The following is a 24,516-nucleotide window of genomic DNA, read 5'->3' on the forward strand; positions in this document are numbered from 1 at the left end:
CAACATTGGAATATTTAAGAGTGGAAGGACTTTCATGCCATTGCTGTCTTCTGTCTATTTCCTTACACTGACTGGGACCTCCAATAACTATGCACTTCCTTTACTCATCCCCTTTTCCCAAGTAAAATAGATAATATGGAATCATATAAACCACACATTTCAGTTTATGCCCCCAGCCTGTTGAATAACAAACAATGGCAATCAGTAAGGAACTCAGTAGACTGCATTCGAGACCACTAACAATTTCTCTCATTATTTAAAAATTCTCCAAGTTTTGGAAAAATGTACTTAAAGTAAATATTTAAAGTAAAGCCAATTCAATAAGGTTGGGCAGAACTGAATGAGTGCAATGCAAACAAGAGAACATTTTTTATTAATCTGGCCTTTTATTTTGTCTAAATGTCAAGCATTTCGGACCTTGAAAAGAAGGGTCACACTATTTTCATAGCCCCTGGTCACTACTGAGGTCTTCAGAGAATTGAGGAGGCAGTAAAAGACTATCGTCAAGCTAGAGACACAAAGACCAATATGGAAACAAGAAGGGAAATAATGAAGGGTATTTGGGGTTGGGAGAGTGAATAGAAGATTGGTGGGAACTGGAACTTTCCTCCACCAATTCCAGTCATCTTTTGAATCTGGCCAGGCACTGTGCTACAATCCATGGCGATATTTTTAAAATGTATGCAATCACACCATGAAGACGGAATTACTATTCTCATTCTAACAGACTTAGAGGTCTAAGTAACTAGCCCAGGTTGACATAGCTTGTGTGACTGAGCCAGGGGATCTCATTTAAAAATATCTAACCCCCAAACCATGCTTTTTCAATCCTACTAAAGCCTTTTAGTTTAACTATTTGTCTTCCATGCCCTGGAAAGATAGGGTTTTGTTTGTTCCCTTTCCAAGCGAGCAGGATTTTCATTGAAGCTGGACAACAATTCAGAAGCCTTACAAGCCACCAGCCCCCCTTCTCGCTGATACACCAAGCATTCTCCAGATTAGCCTCCAGAAATATGAACACCACCATCACCTGTAAACCTGCGTACGTAACATCTTCCTTGGGTTTAACTATCCTGTACCATTAGGTGGAGTAGGAGAGGAAGTGGAAGCTGCTAGAAAAGTAGGAGTATAGAGCATGTATGCTGATTTACTCCTATAATTTCCATGCATAATTTATCAATTTATGAGAACTTTGGTTCATTCATGGACAGTTTCTTTCTTTCTTTCTTTTAATTGGTTTATCCTTTGACCTTTTTCTCTTAGTCCAGATAACTGTCATTTTCGAACCAGGGGGCTTCTGGTGGGAGAGGCAGCAAATATTTTTGAACACTGATACCCCAGACCCTTCTTCAATATCGACAACACAGTTCTACAGTACTCAGCCTTTTTGAAGCAGAGCTGGCTCGGAATCCAGATCCCCTAATTCCCAGTCAGAGCGTCTCTCATTTATAGCATCCTGCTATCTTCCCTCCTCCTAAACTTCAATATAAACCCCAGGGTACCGATGATCACCCCTCAGACTTCTTATATATCCTCAGCACAGACTCAGTAAATACGCCCCCAATAAAGTAAAAATACACATGAAGGTGTGCTGGACGTTATTTTTCTAATTAAAAAGAAAATTAGAGTTCCACTGAAAATATTCAGAACTGTGTTCCTCCACTGTTTTGAGTCATTTGGTTTCCATTTCAGGGCAGACAAGGCTACATTTAGCAGAGCAGTGAAGAGTAAAAGCATCACTAAGATGTATCATTTAGGGAAGAGCTCACAGTGATTAAAAAGTGAAAGATCTAGATCAGACTAGCAACGTGCCAAGAAGCTGGTTTCTCACCCCAGGTCTACTGGTGACTGACTATATGACCCTGGGCTGGCCACATAGCTTTTGTTGCAGAGAAGCCTTAACTATAAATTATGGAGAAGCAAGGTAGTTCTAACTGTTCCACAGGAGTGTAGGATGATAACCTGTATCAGAGATGTGGAAATTCCTTTGTAACCCTTACTTTCTGAACTACATAGAAATAAGAAAGCCATGCTTTGAGGAAATCTGGAGTCTTGTCTTGATATAACTCCCACTACTTGGGTATCCCTGGGCATGTTTCCTAGTCTAGCATTTCCTACTGCTAGATGTGAACAAATCACCATGGAGAGGCCGTGTGGGGTGGCTGAAAAGGAAGGAGGCTCAGAGTCAGGCACCCTTCGATTCCAAGTGCAGATTCTCTCATACTTGTATGACTGTGGGGAAGTTAATTAATCTCCACAAGCCTCAATTTCTCAATCTGTATAATGGGTAGGATGATTAAAATGCCTATATCAAATGAATGGTTGTGAGGATGAAATAAAGTAGTTCGTGTAAAACTTTTGGATAAATTAGAAATGTTTTCAGCTTCAAGCAACAAAAAACACAACACTGACTTAAACTATTAAGAGTTTATTCTCCTCCCATATCGAAAATCTGGAGGTAGGTAGCTGCTGGTTGGTTTATCACCTTGGTGCTGGCATCTCTGTAGTTTTCTTGAGCTCTGTCTCTTGGTCACAAGTTGGCTGCCAGAATTCCATACATCATAGCTGTATTCAAGGTAGGTAAAAATGGGGGAAAAGGGAGGAATCAGATGTGTTTGTTTCTTTTATCAGGAAAGCAAAGTTTTCCTAGAAGTTATTTCTTGCCTCCTCTCATTTTATCTTATTGGCCAGAACTGGTTCACATGGGCCACCCCAGCTGCAAGGGAGATTGGGAAATCAGAGACCAGGATGAACTATGACCCAGGCTGGGCATTCATGGCACTGAACAAAACCAGGGTTTAGGTGGCAAGAAAGAACAGGCGAGTGGACACTGGGAGACAAGTAATACCAGTTAGGTGCTGGCTACAACCTAGCACCTACATCACTAAATACTGCTTTTTTCATCTTTCCTCCACCGATAAACTGAATAAATCCATCCAGGTTTAATAGTCTGTGATTCCATATAGATTATTAAATTACAATCAGAGACCAATACTATAACAAAAATTCTCTAAACTGACCTATTTGAAGATAAATATGACAGTGAAAAATCTGATTCATGGAATATTTTTAACTTTTTGTTTTGAGATAATTTCAGATCAACAAAAAAAGTTGCGAAAACAGCACAATGGGGTCTTACACACCCTTCACTCTGCTTCCCCAAATGTTAACACATTATATGATCATAGTACAATGATCAAAACCTGGAAAAAACCCACTGTTACAGTGCTATTAACCAATCTACAAGTCTCTATTCAAATTTCATCCATTGCTCTATTAACGTTCTTTTCTTGTTCAAGATCCAATCCAGGCTTCCACTGCATTTATTTCTCATGTTTCCTTAGCCTCCTCCAATCTGGGGATGGAATATTTTTAAAGCTGGAAATGTTTACTATTTTGATGTAATGACAACAACAGAGCCATTTGTTTTAAAGTCTTTCAAATGTGCCATATCGAATTTAAAAATTACATTACTGTGTGGTGCCTGGAGGATTAAATGGTTGATTTGCTATTGTTGATTTGCTTAATATTCTTTTACATTGAGAATAAACATACATTTCAGAATAAAAAGTACAGAGATCAAGCAACACATAAGTACAGTATGGATTAATGAGGGATTTCTGCATCTTGTTTTGGATAATCCTAAATTTTTCCTTTGGAGCATTTTCCTGCCATGACACATCATTCATCATACTATAGTGGGTAGATTTTGAAGGTTCCAGATGGATGCATTCAAGACATATGCTTGAATAGTGATAATTAACTAAACAGATAGAGTATCATTTGCTGAGAATTCCAATACAGAGTGCTTGGAGGTCCTGGAATCACAGTTTTCTTACATTCCCCTGTGAGGTGGCAGCTGGCAGCAGAGCAGTCGTGTGCCAGAGGCCATGTGGCAAGGCAGCAGAGAGTGTAGCCAGAGATCCCTATGCAGCCTCCTTGCCTCTATGCCCCGCTGCCTGCCTGCTCATGGAAATAGAATGATTTATGATCTGGGCAAACAGATTTAAATATTATGCCAATATTTTGGATCAATACCCGGGAGCATTTCCCTAAACAATGCATCTTATTGACTCTTTCACCATTTGCTGTTTTGATAAATTGAGACTGGCCTGCCCTGAAATGGGAGTCAAATGAATCAAAATGTCCATATTTCTAGGCTTTGATGTATATATCCACAGCTCTATGTTGAGTCGGTACCAACATCCTCCAGTTGCTAGCTCATGCACTGCTGTAGCCACAGCGCACAGGGATGCAGGGCTGAGGGAAGCCTTATCTGGCTCAGCACTAATGGAGAAACACAACATGCTGTGAGTACACTGTGATGTCTGCACTAACACACTGACTGCACAATCTCAGAAGAGAACAGTTTACCATCGTTCCAAATTCGAAACGTAGGTGCTTTCCACTGGTACTCTGCTTTCCGTTGGTTCTCCACACTATATTTCTATTCTGGGGATTAAGAACTGGCAAATCTGTGACAATCTTTAAGCAAATGATAGGTACCTACTCTTAGAGTTCACAGTATCCTTAGAGAAGAAGGTGTCAAAATACATGAAGAAGGACAACATAGTTTAAAGACATTCCCTTCCCTCTCCATCAGTGGAAAAACAAAAACAACAGTAGATTTCTGAGCCTGATCCTGGTTAAACTGTGAACTTGCTAACCTAAGCAATGGGACAGATTGTATCTTTTTAATGTTATTACGAAGTTGATGTAAAAAGGGGACAACTGTACTTGAGGCAAACGTGACAAAAAGTTGTAAAAATATATGAATGTGGGGGGCTGGCCCCGTGGCCGAGTGGTTAAGTTCATGCGCTCCGCTGCAGGCGGCCCAGTGTTTCGTTGGTTCGAATCCTGGGCGCGGACATGGCACTGCTCGTCAAACCACGCCGAGGCAGCGTCCCACATGCCACAACTAGAAGGACCCACAACGAAGAATATACAACTATGTACTGGGGGGCTTTGGGGAGAAAAAGGAAAAAAATAAAATCTTTAAAAAAATAAATAAATAAATAAATAAAGTATATGAATGTGGCAACATTTCTTGTCAGCTGTATATGTATTATTCCTTTCTTAGATTAAAAAAAGTCATTGTATGAACAATCACATAGTTTATTTAAATATATTTGTGTGTGTATGCTTTTCTTAGTAGGAACTACTTTTGTCATCAAATATTTATCTTTTGTGCTGCATAATATTGGAGCCTGATCATCACTAATAGAATAATGTGGAAGAGAATAGTAAATTAATTAGCAAAGACAAGCAGTAAGAAATGAAAATAGAACTTCTCCAGGAAATTTACGTGTTTTTTTTTTTTACTGTGATGAACCCCCAGATTTTTCACCTGGTCTATATATCTATGCTTGCTGGTTTTATTGTCCCAGTTTTTCCTTATCCTTAGAGTAGCCCTACACATTCACAACCAAGTCGCAGGAAAACACATGTGAAATGTCTACTGTGATTCTGGGGTTTAGGAAAACAGTTCCACAGAGCTGCAGCCTTCTGCACACGGGAAGGGCTGTGATTCTTGGAGGCAGACACAACCCTCAAAATAGCAAATCTGAGCCCAATTTTAATTTTGGTCCTGCGGTGTGTTATGGATTTTATCCTTTGAGTAAAACAGTGTTAAATTGCTTCATAGTAGTGTAAGGCACTCTTGTGTATTAAAATTACAGTTTTAAAACAGAATTGTTTACCATTGGTGTGAGAGGGAAAAGGAAGGCTGCTTAGAGGGAAAGTGCCCTCATCTCAGACTGCCCTGTCCATCCTGGTAGCATGTAGTGGTGTGCTTATAGAGTATCGAGTTTCTTCATTAGTGTTTAATAATTAGAAAACTTCAGGTCTCTTTCCTATAATTTCTTTGGTTTGAAGAGGGTATAAAAAAATAAAAAATCAAATATGAGACAAAATAAGTTGATAGGAAAGTCATTAATCCTTCTTTGTATTTGGGAAGAGCAAATAAATTCTAGGGAAGACTACAACAGAGATAATGAGAGGCAAGCTTAAAATAGGAACAATTTTACTTCAAAACGATAATGATAATGGAAATGGAAACTCAAAAGTAGCCTTTTAAATATTAGGTTGCTGGCTCCTCACTTTTATTTGCCTCTCCACCCCATGGCGATGAAGCCAAGACAAAGGCAGCGGCAGCAAGCCAATTCTGTAGAGCTAATTAAACTGTAAACATTTACTGAGTGCCTACTTATACAAAACCCCTGTCCAGGGATACAAAAATGAAGACCAGAGTCCTAGTTCTCAAGTATCTCAGTGAGCAATGAGGGAGACAGACATATCAAAAGACTATTACAATTCAATGTAGCAGATATACACATGCCTAAGATATTGCTGGGAATACAGAGGAGCAGAACCAAACTATGTCCCTGATATGAGGGAAGAGAGATGTCATAGAAAGCTGGGAGATAAATGGAAGGCATTCTAGACCTGGTGACCGGGAAGATTATCTGCAAAGGGGACAGCAGGAGCAAGGAAGGAAGTAAGAAACAACAAGGCATTTTCAGAGATTGATAGGCAATTCGATAATGCTGGGATATATATAAAGATGAAGTAGGAGAGGTAGGTTCACGTCCCAATATGTGGACCCTGAAGACCATGTTAAGGAACACTGACTTATTCCTAACCAGGATGGTGAGCCACTGCACGTTTTATGAATGGTCACATGAGAGACCCTGGACCAGCAAACTGATAGCAGGGATGGAGCACAAGGGATAGACTGAAGAACTATTGGGGGTCGGGGCCTGATAACGAGTTAAGTATTAAAGGGTTAGTTTGAGGTACCTGCAGGTGATCCAGGCAGAGATGTCCAGCAGACAGGTGGATTTACAGGTCTAAAACTCAGGAAAGAGTCAGCAGTTGGCACATAATTGGGTTGTTACTGTTGATGAGAAGAGGTGCAGTACCACTGGTCCCAGCGTTCAGACCTCCATTTAATCATCCTCCGCATATCAAAAAAGAATCTCCCTTTGCCTACACTACAATTTATTTATTTATTTTTTTAAGAGAACTTGGTGTCACAACACAATGGTAAGGCATGATCAGTTGTGATATGTATCTGGGTCATTTGTTACTATATGAACTATAGCACAGGAGTCTTTGCCTGATGCAGATTTTTTTCTTTTGTGTGTCAGACAAAATGGTGTGGTTACAGCTACTGTGCTAAGAACTAAGTAAATTGTGGCGATGGCCATGGGAGTGTGTTACATTTGTGAACATCACCCATGGCAAGATCATAAAAGAAAAGTTGAGAACCACTGTTCTGATTATAGCACTCAGGCCGAATTTGGCCCACTACCTGTTTTTGTACAGTCCACCTCTGCACTAAGAATGGTTTTGTTTTTTTTTTTTCCCGAGGAACATTAGCCTTGAGCTAACTACTGCCAGTCCTCCTTTTTTTTTTTTGCTGAGGAAGCCTGGCCCTGAGCTAACATTCGTGCCCATCTTCCTCTACTTTAAATGTGGGACACCTACCACAGCATGGCGTGCCAAGCGGTGCCATGTCCGCACCTGGGATCCGAACTGGTGAACCCTGGGCAGCCAAGAGGCAGAATGTGCGAACTTAACCGCTGCACCACCGGGCCGGCCCCCAAGAATGTTTTTTACAGATGAACATTTGCAAAAACATTTAGTGATAAAGAACAGTAACTTTGAACCCCAATGAAGGGAAACATTATCTTTCTGCAAAAAGAAGTTCATTCTTCTCATTAATAGATCTGTATTACAAAAAATTCATACTCAATTCTGTTATATTTTGAATTTTGTCATTAAAATTTTTAAAGAAATTTGTCTTCTTTCTTTTCATGTAGATAGCTATATAATATCATCAACTAGTGTCTTGGCCTCAAAACTTAAAATATTTACTATCTGGCCCCTTAGAGAAAAAGTTTGCAACTCCTGCTCTAGATTATAGTAAAGCAGCAAAGCCTGCAAACCATTTCCACTGTGCCCAGCACTCTGCTGAGAGGAATATCCTCAGTCTCTCATGCAATGCTCACAAAAGACTGTGGGGTGAATGCTGTAGTTAACTCCATCTCACAGGTGAGGAACCTGAAATGTAGAGATGCTAAATAACTTGTCCAAGCCCACACGTTAATAAATGACAAAGCTGGGATTTGAAACCAATTGGTCTGTTTTGAGGGTCCAAACCTGCATTCCTAACTACTCTCTGTGAGCCTGAGGCTCCTGCTTCCATCTCTCCTCCCCACAGGCACATACTATGGCCCTAAGCTCCTGTTGGCCTCTGTTCCGCTTTTTTCCCCCTGTTTTACTTCTTCTATACCTTACGTCTGCTTATAATGTCCACTTGCACCGTGCTTATCTCTTAGCCCAAAGGGGCAGCTCAATCTCAAGGATGAGAAAATGATGAGAGAACACATCTCTCTATACTTGTATTTTTATTTACTCTAGTTGATATGCGTTAAGAATAATGATGGTATCCTGCAGTCAAATGAAAGAATATCCTCAGTCCTTATCACATTGTCATGATTCTGATCTGTGGAATGTGAAACATGATGTCATTTCCCATATCTATTAAACACTTTCCAACAATATATTCAAACTCAGTCTTTGGTTTAAAATTGTTATTTATGAGGATTAAACCAAACAACATACATTGTATTTGCAACTCAAAAGTGACTCCAAAGTCAAGATGCAATAATGCTTTGTTGTAGAGAAAGAAAACCACTCCATGTAACCTATGTGGTAATATGAGATGATTATCATGGTTTTCCTTTCATTCAAGGAATTCTTATGAGACTAAACATAAATGACATTAGATAGAACCCCATAACAAAATGTCAGTGATCTAGAACTCACCAAAAGCTTTGCAGACGCTAATGTACTTTGGCCAAAAAGAGGCCCAAATTTATAGCCCGTTTGTTCTCATATTTCAGAAAATTCTAAGACACTTATTGATGTAAATTGTTAAATAATTATAGCTAAATTTATCACATATTTAACATATACTAAGCATTGTATACTCATAATACAATTTGCTGTTACTAAAATAGTATGTTTTATCGATGATATACACTGAGGCACAAGGAATGCTAAGTACTTGTAGTTAAGTACTTAGTTAAGAACAATTGACAGGTAGGGCAGGGTTGGGATTCACACCTAGGATTGTCTTTGCTCTTAAACAGTAGACACTGCCTCTCCATTTTAAGTCTGCAGCAGATTAGAAGTAAAAGAATTGGAAGAGAAAAGGAATGCTGCATCCAGTCCAGCGATAACAATGAAATGTCCTTGATAGCAGTGTTAGAGCTAGAGAGAAAAACAGATTAAAACCAGACATAAGCACTCAGAAGTTAGAGCAGTTTGGGGCCATTTAAGGAGGCAAACAGCTTCAAACATCTCCAAAGCCACTCAGGACACCACTATATAATAACACAAAGCAATAATTAGATTTTACATGAAGGCCATAAATTATCAAGACTCAAAATTCTGTTCAGCATAAACTGTCTGGGAAGACTCTATATTTGCATTTTAGATATGTTTCAAGCAAAATGTTAAGTTAAAAATTATTTTGAAACATTTCCATAAGTGCTTTCAGCATTCTGAAAAACTGAGTCATCAACAATACTTCATTCTCTGAACAGTAGGCTAATTGTTTGACGAGAATTATTTCAATTAACCTTCAAAACTACTCTAGGCAGAAAGCATTCCTTTTATCTACATTTTACAGAGTTAAATGTTTGCAGATGAAGCAAGTGAGGCTTAGGGAGGTAAAATGACTCACCCCAGGTCACAGAGCTAACAATGGTAAGCAGCCAGCTGGGATTGGAATCTGGTATCTTACTTCTACCTTCAGTAAATTAAATACCTAGACTGTAGCTGCTCATTAAGAAAGTGACTGCGATACGTAGAATTACAAGATGGCTTTCAAGGATCTCTATCGCCTGCTGTTGGTGCTTTTGTGGAACCCTGCCCCACCTCCAACAAGTGTACTTCTAACCAATGGAAGCTGGCAAAGGTGAGGTGATGTCACTTCCCTGGTTAGGTTATAAAAGACTGTGACTTCCATCTTGCTAGCAGACTTTCTCTCCTCCTGGCTTTGATGGAGCAAGCTGCCATGTTGAAGAGGCCCGCATGACAAGGAATTAAAGACAGTGCCTGGCCAACAGGTAAGGAGGAGTGAGGCCCTCAGTCCAACAATCTGTGAGAAACCGAATCCTGCCAACGACCACATGAGTTTAGAAGCAGATCTTTTCCCAGTCAAGCTTTGAGGTGACCACAGCCCCAGCTGACAACTTGAGATCCTGAAGCTGGGGACCCAACTCAGATGCACCCAGATTCCTGACCCACAGAAACTGTGAGATAATAATGTGTGTTGTATTAAGCTGCTAAGTTTTGGGGTAATTTGTTACACAGCAATTGATAATACAAGACATATTAATATTGAGAACCCACATTGGTCAAAGGAAGTTGAAGAACTTTTAGTTTTAAAAGTTCAAGTTAAAATTCAAACAACTTTTAAGATAATTTCCAAAGAGGATTCACTTTTAAATGACTTCTAGGAAAAGTAGCAAGTCAATAGATGTGTAATTCCAGAAGTGAAGAGATTCAGTGGACTGAAACTAACAAATCTTTTGTTTCCAAACTTCAAGCTCAAAGTTGTGAAGGAGCAGGAAGCCCTGAACAGGACTTGAGCAGATATCTCTGTAGTCCCCGAAAAGCAGAGGTGCAAGGTCATGAAACCCCAGGCCCTGTCTGTGCGCAAGAACATCTCTGGGTATGTGGAGTCCTTGTTCATGGCGTTCTCCTTCCCGAAACCAGACTGTGATATCTTTGGCACCAAGACAGCCATAAACAATTATTTTTAAAGGGAGGGAAAAGGAAATTACCTACTCAAAAAAATTAATGCTGTAGATTACTCAGAAAGCAACTCTGAAGCAATGGAAAGGAAATGGAAGAAACAGATTGCTTCCAATGTCAACAGAATGTTACCTCTTCAATACTCCTTCTGTCCACATGCACACACATTGTAGCTGATCAAGACAATGGACAAAGCAGCTGGAATAGGGAGGTGGTTGTCCAGAAGAAAGATGAATGATTTTCACATTTCCTACCTCTTTCATTTTCCCATTCATGCAATATTCTTGTAACTGTCTAATATCCATGGTCATCTGGAAATACACATGCCTAGTTACTTTTTCTGCTTTATTCTCTAGGTATTTCTAGCCTATTTAGAAAAATTTCTAAAATATTTCTCATTTTGATAAGGAGTTCTAATTTTTTTGTTCAATAAATTCATTGATCCAGACAATCTATGACTTAAAGTTGTTTGTTCTCATTGCTGCCACTTTTGCCATCCCTCTTTTGCCATGGCAACAGAGACAGTACTTCTTGCACTGAACTCCTGCATATGCCTCAGCCTCTAACCTTCCTGGCTGATGCTGGCTATGGGGATGACGTCTTTGCTCTGCAAAACAGTAAGTTCCTGGATCCAGAGTGCTTTGTCCTTTAGTTTTTGTATCTCATTAGTTATTATTTGAAACCCAAACATAAAGTCGAAAAGAGTTTAATTCCTTTGTAAAGCCCAGTCTATTAGGTGATGATGAGCCTGTGAAAAACCTCAGCAGAAAGATAGCTGAGACAGTATGGATCCTGAATTCTTTTATCCAGGACTTTCTCATCTCATCAACTTATTTTTCTGCTTCTCCAAAATGCAGATCATTCAAATGGACTTCATTCATGCATACACACATACATACATACATACAATACACATGCCTGAAATGAATATATAATCAATGTATTGTAAGTAAAACAGATCTTTAATGGCACATATAAGAGAATACTGCATTTAATCATTTTTCTCTAAGAATAATCACAGAATAATTAGCCATGGTACGTATGTGCCTTGTAGGTGTGAAAAACTTGGTGTAAAACTGTTCACACAATTAACGATAGCAGCTGATCCCTGCTCAGCAGGAGAATGGAGTGCCCCCCACCTCTGCCCCAAGTCTGCTTTGTTGACTTTCCAGACCTTCTCTTCTTCATCTTTAAAACACAAATGATGGGGGCAAACAATCTCAAGATCCCTTCTGACTCTGCAATGGGATTGTTCTATGGCAGTCATTGGCTCATTTATTGATACCACTTAGTAAAATGTTGAGTCCCTTATTTTACCCACATTCCATTTTCCAAGAGAAAGGCCAACTCTTCCATGGGCACAGCACGCCACTGCTGATGCCAAACTCACCCTTGGAACACTGTTCCTATAACTTTCCCCAAAGGAAATGCCTACTTTTCCATCTAGGTATCATATCTACCAAGCAGTCTTCACTCAGGTCTGCTTGTCTTCGGTTAGGTTAGGTCTTTCGTTGCTATGCTCTGATAACACCCTGTACAAACCTCAGTTATAGGAGTTACCACAGTGTACTCACGATACCACAGTGTATTGAAATAGTTTATTTCATATCTGCCTCCTCCCCAACTACACTGAGCTCCCTGTGACCAGACACCAGTCTTCAAAAGAACTTAATCCCCTTCAGGGCAGGGACATTGTCTGTTTTGTTTCTTGTCATATTTCCAGTGGCTTGACATAGACTAATGGCTAAATATTTTCTGAAAAGGAGAATGAATGAATATAAGAATTAATATCTATTGACATTAATATCATCAGTACCCATCAGAGAACAGCCCATTATAAACATTCAACAAATGATTGGGGGTCTTAACAAACAATTTACATTTCCAGAACATACACTACTGAGACCAGAAAGAAAAAGATACATATATATTTCACAAAGTACAATGTCAAAGCATAATTATTTTGTTAATAAGTATAAGTAAAAACATTTCTTCAAATTTAGAAGCTTGTCAATATCATGTACTAAGTTATTTCAAAGGTGGTCAGTGGAAGTCTGGGAAAAATTACATCTAAGAAAGATGGAAAGTAATTTCATTAGAACAGTCTCCTTTCAAGTCCATGGCTCAGTTTAAAAAAATAATAGCCATAAAAGTTATTATGAAATCATTTGATAGGACTGGATTCCACATTAATTGTTGGATTCCATACTATTTACATTTTACTTTTTCATTTTTAACAGGGTTTAAAAATGTGGCCTGCCATTAATAAAATTATACTAACAGCATCAGCATTGTAAGTCTACCTTATTTCAATTTCATAAGTAGGAAAAGCCTAAGAAAGTAACGATTAGTATGTAAAATATAGCTTCACCTTTGTAAACACCTTATAAGTTGATCAACGATTGATAACGTCTACCTCAGGCTTGTATAGGGCCACGATTATTGTAACAAATCCAAGAACCTATAAAAATCTGTTGGCAAATATCTACATTGGCATATTTCAAATGTGTGTAGTGTCTGTTCTGACGACACATCTATTTTAAAGATTTAATAAAATGGTAATAGCTGTTTGTCGTGTTTTCTCAATCAATGGATACTAAAATTATAACTCATGTATAAATCCATCACATAATTTTCTTTTAAAATTTATTTATCATAATTAGTTTTTTTTTCTTAATATAAAAGCAATCCAAGTTAATTAGGCTATCAAGATAAATAAAAAGAATACCTACAATCATACCCAATTATACAGAGACAATCCTGTAAATACCCCGTTATGGGTACATTTAATTAAGTCTATGTTTTTAAGCAAAAATGGGGTCATGATGCTTTGTGACTAGCTTTTTAAAAAGTAGTATGTTGTGAGAAGCTTTCTATTCCAATAGATATATTTCTGTAACATTTTAACTTTTGCAAAATAGTCCATTACACAAAAGCATCATGATGTATTTGGCCAGTCCTGTTTTGGGATATTTTTCACTTTAGCAAACATTCATGTATACCAGGATTTTTCAACTTAAATCCTATTAACACTTTGGGCTGAATAAGTCTTAGTTTCTTGGATCTGTCCTGCACATTTTAGGATGTTTAGTAGAATGGCTGGCCTTCACCCATTGTATGAGTTGTGACAATCAAAAATTTCTCAAGACAGTGCCAAATATTCCCTGGGAGACAAAATCATCCTCAGTTGGGAACCACTCTGATAGATAAATAATTGCATATACAATGGATTATTTCCATCAAATATTTTCCCTTGGGTAGAATTGCTAGACCAAAGGGCATGACCTGCAGAGGGCTTGAAGGTGTGTGGCCAGATGGTCACTCTTGAAGATGGGTCATCCCAACTCCTCTACTCAACAGCACAACAGTGAGATATTCTGTTTTTCTTTCTCACCAGTATTGAACCCTGTTTCTTTTTTTTAATCAATGCTAATTTGAGAGTACTTCATTATTGTTTAAAATGCACTTGTTTAACCAACTGGTAAAGATAAACTTTTTAAAGTATATTTTTGCATCATTTGTATTTCCTCTTTCTTTGGTAAACAGTCTTTTTTGTCCTTTCCTGTTAGAGGGTTTTCTTTCTTTGGTTTTCTAAGAGTTCTCTATATATTAAGGTATTGCTACTAACTTATGTTGTAAATACTTTCTCCCATCATTATCATAATTTGACAGAAATAGGTACCAACAAAGCCAAACAGAATGTAACTGGAGAAAATAGGAAAAAAAGGAAACCATTTTGACTTATCTGTTAACTTTAAAACAGGAATCAACTAGTTGTGGGTAGAAAATGAATACATAACATAAAGGGGTTGATTGAGATTGCTTGATGATGGCTGAATCAAGCTTCATTCCCAGTTAGCTCCATCCTTCAGCCTTTTGAGATTTGTGGAATGCCTTAAGTGCACCAAGTGTTTCCATATACGTAACTACTTATATTCTCAAAAGAACCCAGTGGAAATTCTAGTCATTTTCAGTTTACTAATGAGAGAACAGCAGTTCAGTGGCTCATGGCTATTGTGCAGCTACTAGGTGACAGAGCCCTTATGCACAGAAAGTCCTTAATTCTTTTGTAAATTACCCTCTCTCTCTATGAAAACAACTCAAAGCATCTGGTCAGGAAGGTTTTTGTTGTTGTTGTTGAGAAAATGAACCTATATAGGGCTTTGGCAGGAACGTAATTCAGCTATCTGTTTGTCACGGTGAATTGATGTCTTCCGGACTCTGTGACTCTACTTGGGATTAGTGTCTGAAGTCTGAGAGCCTCCTAGGAGTATCGCAAGAATTTGAAGCATTCTTCAAAAAATGTAAAGAAATGCAAGCGCCTAGGTCTCAGAACTGCACAGCTTTAGTCAATTTCCTCCTAACGGCCTCCTTGAACTGAGGGAAAGACTTCTCTGGTTTTGAATTATTTCACCATCACTTCGATAGCTTTTCTTAACCACAAACCTTGCCTTGAAAGAAAAAAACCTACACTCTTCTAGGCAAGGATTCTGAAGCAGGAGTAAGATGCAGAATTTGAAATGACAAGGCAGCTATTGTTCATTTATCGCTGATTCCTAAATCCACATACTGATTTACTTTCTGAGGTTCACAAAAATACCATTTAAACTATTTTCTGTAGACACTACTGCTGAATAAAGGAACATTTCTTGCCTGATACTCCCACCAAAAAATACTTAGAACCCTTCATATTTACTCTTCTGCTCAAACTATTCACTCTCATTCTTTGCAGATAATAAAAAAACAGGCTGGCAAATATTTTTTCTTTAAGTTTGATAAATCTTTTTTTATTTTCCCCTTTCTTTCTTATTGTTTGCCATTAAGGTTATTTCTAGTATTAGATAATGCTCAAAAAGACTCTGAGTTCATTAAAACATTTGAGAATGAGGAAAGAGCAGACTGGACACTAATCTCTTAGTGACTTCAATTATACATTTTACAAGTGGTTGTTGGCAAGTCATTAAAAATGACCCACTTCTCACTCATGGACAGTCTCATATTGCCTTGGGGGCTTGATCTTTGACACTTTTCTTTTTCCTGATTAAGAACGGCACAGCTGGTAAAACTAGGGTCATATGGCTTTAAACTATTTGAATCCAATGTTGGTATCCTAAGAACGGTCCATTTGTCTTAACATTTAGTGACTTCAAGAATTTTTTGTGATTATGCTGCAAGTCCCTGGCATAAGCCACAGCAAGACAAGGCTATTAGGACTGAACACTCCAAATCAAATCTGCCTTTTTCTTGGGGGGACAGCAGACTGATAATAATTTGGTTCAATGGGTATAAGAAGTACTATCAGGATGTCCTTTTCATTAATTTTAACCCTTTGCTATTGACATTTTTGCTATCTGGAAGCGTCATTACTGATTAGACCAAACGTTTCCAAATGGATAGCAACAGATTGTGAAAATCAAGAAAAGAGAGAAAGTACTCTGCTTTCAGCTAACACTGAAATGCTTACAAGGAGGGGGGAAGTAAGATTGAAAATGTATAGGTATGCTATCACAAAACTAAATAAAATATTTTCATTCACATGAGGGCAGAAAGAAATATGGAAAATGAAAACATGCTTTAAACATGCTTTATTTGGAGAGGATTACTCTCTTTTTGCTTCCTATTGATGTAAGGAATTGTTAAGTATTTTGTATGATGCTTGCATTTTTAGAGTGAAATAATTTGAGTGGAATATTTGAAAACACCATCTAGACTGAGTGAAAAAATAAGAATCTCAACCAGTTCTTGGGCAAATCCTTTAAGATTTCAGAAACATGCAAATCAGTGACTAGATTGGATGGCTTCAGGGCTAATCCTGGAATTATGGAAATTCTCAGTATACCTGGAAATACCAATTTACAGAGAGAAAAATTCTCATCAACTAGATGTTTTTAATGTAACCACAGCTAACAGGGGAGTCTGAAAGCTGACTGTTCACATTCTCTCCCTTCCCACCTCCCTTTCTCTCTCTCTCTCCCCATTCCACTATTATGGAAAATCGGAATGCAGTTGTTTCAACAGAGGCAACAAGTTTCTTTCCCAGCATTGGAATGCAACAAGTCTCTTCTGTGCCAGACTTTCTCTGTTCGTTTCAACAGTTGTGCTCACAACAACCTGTAAACTATTCCTCACATTTTATAGCTGACAACATACATCTGGCTAGTTCTTATTGGCTAAGAATTTGTATTGGCCAGTGATTGTTTTTGGCTATTTCCAGATGTAATGAAAAGTGTTGCTAAACTACAAAAAAAGAGAGAGAAAAGAAAAATAAAGACTCACAACAGGTAGAGGGCCAGCGGCGAAGTGCAGTGAGAACTACTGAGGAAGCTGTTTCCATTATTATGCTGGTTGCTAGCTCTGCTAACTGGCTCACTAAATTAAATGCACCACGTTTACAGGTTCTGTTGTATAAAGCAACCTTTCTTCATATATTAACAGAAAATTACTAAACTAAAAAAAAAAAGTGTTCATCTTGATGGAGAAAGGAAGGTAAGGGGCAAAGGATATTTCTCCTGGATGCACCATTTGAAAATTGTCTTTGGTTAAATTACTAACTGAGACTTCCTAAGACTGGTTGCCCAGGCAAAGTACAGCTATTTGCTGAGAGCTTTATGCTTGCTGGTGGGCAGAAACTGCCTTCCAGTGAGAAAGGTGCGACAGTGTAACTTTTATTTGTAGATGAGAGAGAGAGAAAAAGAAAATCATACGCACAAGCACACACCCAGCAGAGCTCCAGCCCTTGGAAATCCATCTTTTATGCCTGCTCACTCACACTTTCAATGCCCCCATCCTTTTTTTTCAATTAGAGATATTCTTGGATGAGATCTATTGATATTCCTTAATCACTTTTTTTTTCCGGCAATGCACACAGGATCACTCTTACCCACTAAATTAAAAAATTAAATTTCTCCTAAACTGAGCCTTTCCTAAGATGCAAAGAGTCTATGTTTGCAAACTCGTTTTCAGACAATAGTCTGGTATAAAAATCTGAGGAACATTATGAGGTTTTGGAAAATGTTTCAGTACTTCAGAAATCTTGAGAACAAGGTAGAAGAAATTTCCTAAATATTCAGAAAGAAACTGCAGCCAGTCCCCTTTATTTTCCCATCATCGAGCATTCAAGAAAAAAAAAATTATAGCTTTAATTGTGTTAATCAGTCCCTCTCCCATTTCCCAATTTGCATTTAGAAGTACTTTGGCCCTTGTAGTCAGTAAGGATTTTCTTAATAGCAGGAACTAAAATGTACTTGAAAACAACTTGATAATATTGTGGGCAAGGTTTGAAAAAGCCAAGTATTTAATGCTTTCCAGAATCACTAATAAAGCCTCTTAGAGTCTAGACCACAAAGACAAAGGCCAACACTCTTCTCAGTTCATTCTGTATGTTTGTGCACATGTATTTATTTCACAGTTGCTGAAGCATAGTGGTGATACAGAGACAACAAGAGCTTGTTTAATTTAATTTTATTTTTGAAATAGCACATTTTTCTCATAGATATTAAAAGTCACATTAATGGTAGAAATACAAAGAGTATTGGTTGCCCAGTGACTTGTGAAATCAAATTATTCTTTTTTTCTAGATCTAACATGTACATAAGCTTATTGAAATATATTGCATCCCTTATACTGAACTCACCACCCCAACAGAATGCCCAGCTCCCTCTAGCCACCACTGCCGTGGTCTCCCCGCTTCTAAACTCCAATACACCAGGTTTTAGGAGTCTTTCACACTAGTTCAGGGCTACTGTTACTATCTGGGAACTTCCTACTACCAAATTGATCCAAATTTCTGCTCTTCTTACGGTCTACTGGTAGCACTTCCCCAATTGTACCTACCGCAGCCAATGCATTCAGAAGCTCCAAATAGACTATCGCAGCCACTGGGCATGAAACAGTCACCCAAAGCTAATGCTGGAAGTGGTCAGAGAAATCACCAAGCCAGTGATTCTCAACGTGGGGTCCTTGGAACCGTAGCATCAACATCACCTGGGACCTCATTAGAAAGGCAACTTCTCAGACCCTTGTCCCAGCCCTGCCGAATCTGGGAGGTGAGGGTCAGCGATTTGCATTTTAACAAACCCTCCAGTTGATTCTGCTCCACACTCAAATTTGGGAACCACTGATCTAGTACAACCTACCCATTTTACAGATGAGAATGCCGAGATTCATGAAAGTTCAATGAGTTATCCATGACCTCACACCTAGTTGGCGATGAAGTCAAGGCTGGAACCCACAACCGATGTCCAGTTCAGGGTTTTCCATGTTCCAGAATAGCGTTATTGTTCATCATGCCATGGTTTGCTGACCCTTGTCCCAAACTAATAAATCCAAGTTAGTAAATACAAAACTTTTGAAGGGTGCTGGACGTAGGGAGAATTAAAGACTGCTACTCTAAAGGCATGTGCCATTGCTTGATCCCACTATTTTTACTGCCCCTGCAGACAGCTAAATCTTCTAAGAAACAGTAAACATATCCACTAGGAGAACTAGATCAAAGCCCTTAACTACATCTGGTTAATAGGTTCAGTAATAAGACAAGTAATGAACTTGTACTAATTAAAGTTCTGAAGGTGGTGGGGGGGAAGCAATACAACATAGATCTGTGGGTTCAATCTTTAGAACAAAGGACCACAAGAATCTCCTGTCCACACTTCCTTATCTGCAAATAAAAAAATCACATAGAATTTTGATAATAATGAGGGCTTTTCAGACTTGTTTTATGTGGGCACTTCAGAGCTTTTGATGTATACTCACAGATGGGGAAGAAAGCAAGCCAGTTGTGATCAATCCCTCTGCTAAATCACAAATACTACATTAAAAATGTGAATCATCTAAAGTGGAGGTCAAATATTCCCCTTGATCATCCTTAAGCTGCTTCAGATAGCTGATTATTCACTTGCCAAAATAAGCTCTCAGATAAACAAATGGTCTGCTGAAAGAACAAAGTAGGAGTATTCAAGTGCTTAGTGAATTCATCAGTCACAAACACTTGAGGGAAAAAACGAAAGAAAGATAGAGTGTGTCCTAGAGAGCGTGTGTCTGGCAGGGGGTCCAGCCCATGCCCGCTCTCTAGATTCTACCCTCTCTGCAAGCAGAAGTGCAGCCCTCTGGTCTTGCTGAGCCGAACAGCCAAGCACTACTTGAATTTCAGTGACAGTAATGTTCAAAGTCTTATCACAACAGAAACAACTTTGCCCTAAAGTCAACATTTTGCTGAGGAAAAAGATTGATTAAACCAACGTGAAATCCCTGGACACATCCCTCTGAAACAAGAATGAATGATGGTAGTGAAAGCACAGGCATCCCGGGAGTACTTTACAGTTCCCCAAGAACCTTCTAGAAGGATAATTTATAGTTGATGAATTTAAGACGTGACTGTAAAAGAAGGATTGGGGGACTGAGGTTAGGGGTGAATTTATACAAGTCTCTATAAATATATGTACATTTACTAAAATGAAGCAATAAAAGAGTACAGTAAGCAATTCAGTATGAGTTTTGATATATATAATAAGTTAGCAATCATAACACAATATGTTGAGTTTCATTTATCATTCTCTGATCACATATATTCTTTAAGATCTTCCCCTACAGAGTCACTGAGATGTTTGCAAATTCTTTGGTTGTATATTAAGATGCATTCTTCTTTTTGGTGAGGAAGATTGGCCCTGAGTTAACATCTGTTGCCAATCTTCCTCTTTTTGCTTGAGGAAGATTGTCTCTGAGGAGACATCTGTGCCAATCTTCCTCTATTTTGTACGTGGGACACCGCCCCAGCATGGCTTGATGAGTAGTGTGTAGGTCCATGCCCAGGGTTCCGAACCCATGAATTCTGGGCTGCTGAAGCACAGCATGTGACTTAATCACTATACCACCTGGCTGGCCTCTAGGCTTTTTTTTTTTTTTTAATCCAAACTCCCAATGCTTTTGCAATTCTTAATTCTCACCTCCTGCTACTTGACTTGGTACTGATGGGTTGGAGAACTCCAACGGTTGGAAATTAAAATAAAATCAAATAAAACACAATGCTTTGGGAAACTCAGCTCTGTTGACTGTTTCTCAAACTGGGTTTCCTTACCTGACATCTCTGCCCGTGAAAACTTTATGACAAAGCACAGGCCTACAGCCCTCCCATCCATCTCAGCAACTTCAGTTGTAACACATGCCTCCAGAGAACCCAAGTGAAGCACATGTCTCTTTTCACTTTTTCCCCAAGATTTTACTTCAAAAACCTCTAGCTCCTTCCCCGTGATGTTCTTTACACTCCATTTTCTATTCTCAACCCCTAGGTGCATTCTCCATGTGGAGTGATGTATGAACCATGTGCTCGAGAAACTAAAATTCCGATCAAAGAGAAATAAACTCAAGTATTAAAATTTTTTCAACAGGAACTCACTCTGACCACAAACCTTATAATTACTTAGTGAGGTAAAATGATTTATCTATTTCTCCATTCTGTGATATTCCCAGAATGCACTGGGGATTTGCAGCGCTGCCTTATTTCTGTTCGCTTTGTGGATCATTTATTTTTAATCCATTACCGGTTTCCTGATGGCTGAGCAGCGTACTCCTCGATTTTCCCCCTGCAGTTGGGTAATCATTATGTACCCAGGGAAGACAGCCCTACTTAAATATTAACCTGACCAAAAAATATGACTTCAAATGTAAACCCACTACAAAAACAATGAGAACAAATACTCCAAACACTAAACACAAATGCATTTTTAAGATAAGCCATTGTCGCACATTATGCCAACTGCATTCCTCTCTTTGATACATATTATTAAAAACTGACACTGACCCCTGAGTCTCACCTACTTCTGCTTATTGTAATATTCACTCTCCAAAACGATAGGAAAGGAATGTGATTCCATTCAATTTATATAGGAATCCTATGGTCTCTGATACCCACAAGCCTTGTAAATGAGTCAAAACTCACCTAGAAGATACCAAAAATACTTAGTAGATTCCAAAACAAAAGTAGCCAAGTGTTTTCTGAACCAACTCATACCTACAGATGACCCCCTTGTGTAACATGAAGTCTGGTCTGGCCTTCAAGTCCACTGACTTCTAATCTGAACCTCAAAGTTCACGTGAGAACTCTTTTTTCAAACTCTCTCTGTCATAGTACATACAACCTTCAGTCTCCTAAAGGTCCCCTTTTCCCAACTCTAATTCTAGTTACCACCTGGCAACTATCAAGAAAAGGTGAAAAGAAAAAGTTTTGCTATTGGGCCAAAAGGCAAGTTTTCAATAACAATTATGGTGGGATGGTTATATAGGCACCTAGCTTTACTGAACATCATGCAAATATCTTTTTGCAAGCACACAATCTTCAGAAATCACAGTACCTCAGAATCAAAACATAGAAAGAGAAATATGTTTGAATGATGGCATATGAATTATGTCTTTCTGAAAAAAATAATTCATCTTTCTCTTTCAATGTAATAGATATAAGTTGACACATTTTAGAGCAGGAAAGACTGAGCTCAGTAATTTATATCATGTAGGTTTGAGCATTGTTTCCTTCCAGATGTTAAAGGAAGACAGGGGAATTCACACTTTGGCAATTGCACTTTGGAGCTGCATTCCACTGACATGAGCTGCTCACTGCTGCCTGATTTATCAGCTTGATCTTTGGTTTCTGTGCCCTTACATGCTTTGCTCCAGGACTACAGTCACAAGGATGGTGATGGTAGTATAGAGAAATTGGAGTAAGGTAGCACTCATGACGTTGGGCTAACAGCAACTCCCAAATCCCCAAACAGAAAAAACACAAAAGAAACCTTTTGACCAGGATGGCCCGAGACACAGGCTTTGGGTGCCTGCGGGCAAAAGAGCAAAACAAGACAAAACAAGTAGGAAATGTCTAGTAAATTCAAAATGGAGCTTTAAAGTCAAATGTTCAATCAAAGACGTGCCAGGAATGGCAGGTGGGGTTGCTGGAAGCGTTGAGTCATGTGAGGGGTAAAATGCTTTGTTTTCCACTAAGCCAGGCCACTAGCAAAGGCTTGAGGTTAGAGAATAGTGTTACAGCAAGTAATGCAAGAAGGAAGCTACACTAGACCTCAGGATGAAGTCAGCTGGAACATTCTGCAGCAAAAAGAAAGCCTAGTATGAGGCGCTGGTAAGATGTTAACCAGGCCATTACTATCTGTACCTAATGATGAAAATCTTTAGCAATTTATTTTTTTTCACCTACAGTATTCAGTTATACCCAAACTTTACATCCCAAACTTCTAAAATGCAAGCTCCACTAGAGTGTACACCCCACTAGAATATGAATTCTTTGAGAATAGGGATCTTTGCCTATTTTATCCATCGGTGTACTCACATACCTCAACAGACACAAAGTAGGCACTTCACAAATATTTGTGCAGTAAATAAAAACCAAAAAGGATCCTCAACACAAAGCTATTCTTCCAGCAGGACTGTTGCACATATCTACGCAGGTTGTGTCCTGCACAAAAATACGTGGCCCAGGTGGCAAAGTGAGGCTGGAAACCAGTCAGTGTGTACACACCCAAACCTTGCCTGCGACTGCAAAGCTCAGAAAAGGGTGGCTTTTTGCAATTCTTCTGCCCACTGAGGAAGCTTTCATGTGGACAGAGTTCCCTGGGCTCCACCAAGGCAAGCTTCCTCAGGGTGGTAGTTTGGTGAGTTGTGTAGGTCAAGGCACAGAGGCACTCAGAAGTAATGCAATGTAATACATTGCAATGCATGTAATGTAATGCAATGCAAAGTAATCTCATTGACACCATTCTACAATTCAGACATTTCATCAATTCATTTCATTATTGAGGTCTTCCTACATAAACAATGCTGTGCAATGACTGAGGATACAGCTTTAACAGTTTGTCAACAAGTCCTTACAAACTTAACTCACAGGTTGAATTTGAAGTCTTGAAGTGATAGACACCTTTGCCCTACTCTTCATACAGCTATTAACTAGCCAACATGCTACTCTTGGCATTTGGATCATCATTTGTTTCCTCTTCTTTTGTTTTTACGTAATGAAATAAAATTAGTAACTGAAAGCACTTAAGATATTCAAATGGAGAGAAACATTAGCATGGAGGGTAAAATAAGAATGTATAGGTCAAGTTTCCTTAACTTTGGTATGACTGGGATTTGAGGCCAGATAATTCTTTGTTGTCAGGGGCTGTCCTGTGCATTGTAGGATGTTTAGCAGCATCCCTGGTCTCCACCCACTAGATGCCAGTAGCATTCCTCCTCCCACGTTGAGTCAAACAAAATGCCTCCAGATGTTTCAATGTTCCCATTCCCTGTGGAGGAAAATCACCTCCAGTTGCGAACCATTGGTATAGGTAAAGCTGCCATATTGGAATCAGGCTAGAGCCAGCAGACATTTAGACTTTCATGGGTAATTAAAGAGAATTACCAACAAAGTACCAGAATGGGCCTATGACCTAACATCAAGTTGGGAAACCGTCCAAGTTCAGCTGTCCCAGTTGGGGAAGAGGTTGGAAAGAGGGCGGAGGGATGAGCAGTTAAGCTCCAGGCTAGGCAAGAAATGTGTGGCAATATTTATAAATGGGTGAATAAGTCACAGATGGAAAACCTAGATCGTGCAATTCCCTCTGGGCTCCACATCAGGTAGTAATCTTATGTTGGCTTCACATGTGTGTATTTGAACCACTGTCCATTGTCCATAGATGTTTTTCCCTTTGC

The 24,516-nt window shown here is 38.9% G+C and overlaps 1 protein-coding gene and 1 long non-coding RNA gene across 2 annotated transcripts in view; both read right to left on the bottom strand.

Annotated features, from left to right (window-relative positions):
* FBXL7 (F-box and leucine rich repeat protein 7) overlaps positions 1–24,516 on the bottom strand; it is a 382,495-nt gene that overhangs the window by 136,319 nt on the left and 221,660 nt on the right. The gene's annotated exons all lie outside the window — the stretch shown is intronic.
* The window catches only part of LOC139077954 (uncharacterized), a 123,396-nt gene continuing 101,292 nt past the window's right edge, over positions 2,413–24,516 (bottom strand). The window contains exon 2 of the long non-coding RNA XR_011530630.1: positions 2,413–2,565. This is a non-coding gene — a long non-coding RNA (uncharacterized lncRNA). The remainder of the gene's footprint in view (positions 2,566–24,516) is intronic.

Source organism: Equus przewalskii, chromosome 20 (assembly GCF_037783145.1).
Source record: "Equus przewalskii isolate Varuska chromosome 20, EquPr2, whole genome shotgun sequence".
In the NCBI taxonomy this organism is placed as follows: Eukaryota; Metazoa; Chordata; class Mammalia; order Perissodactyla; family Equidae; genus Equus; species Equus przewalskii.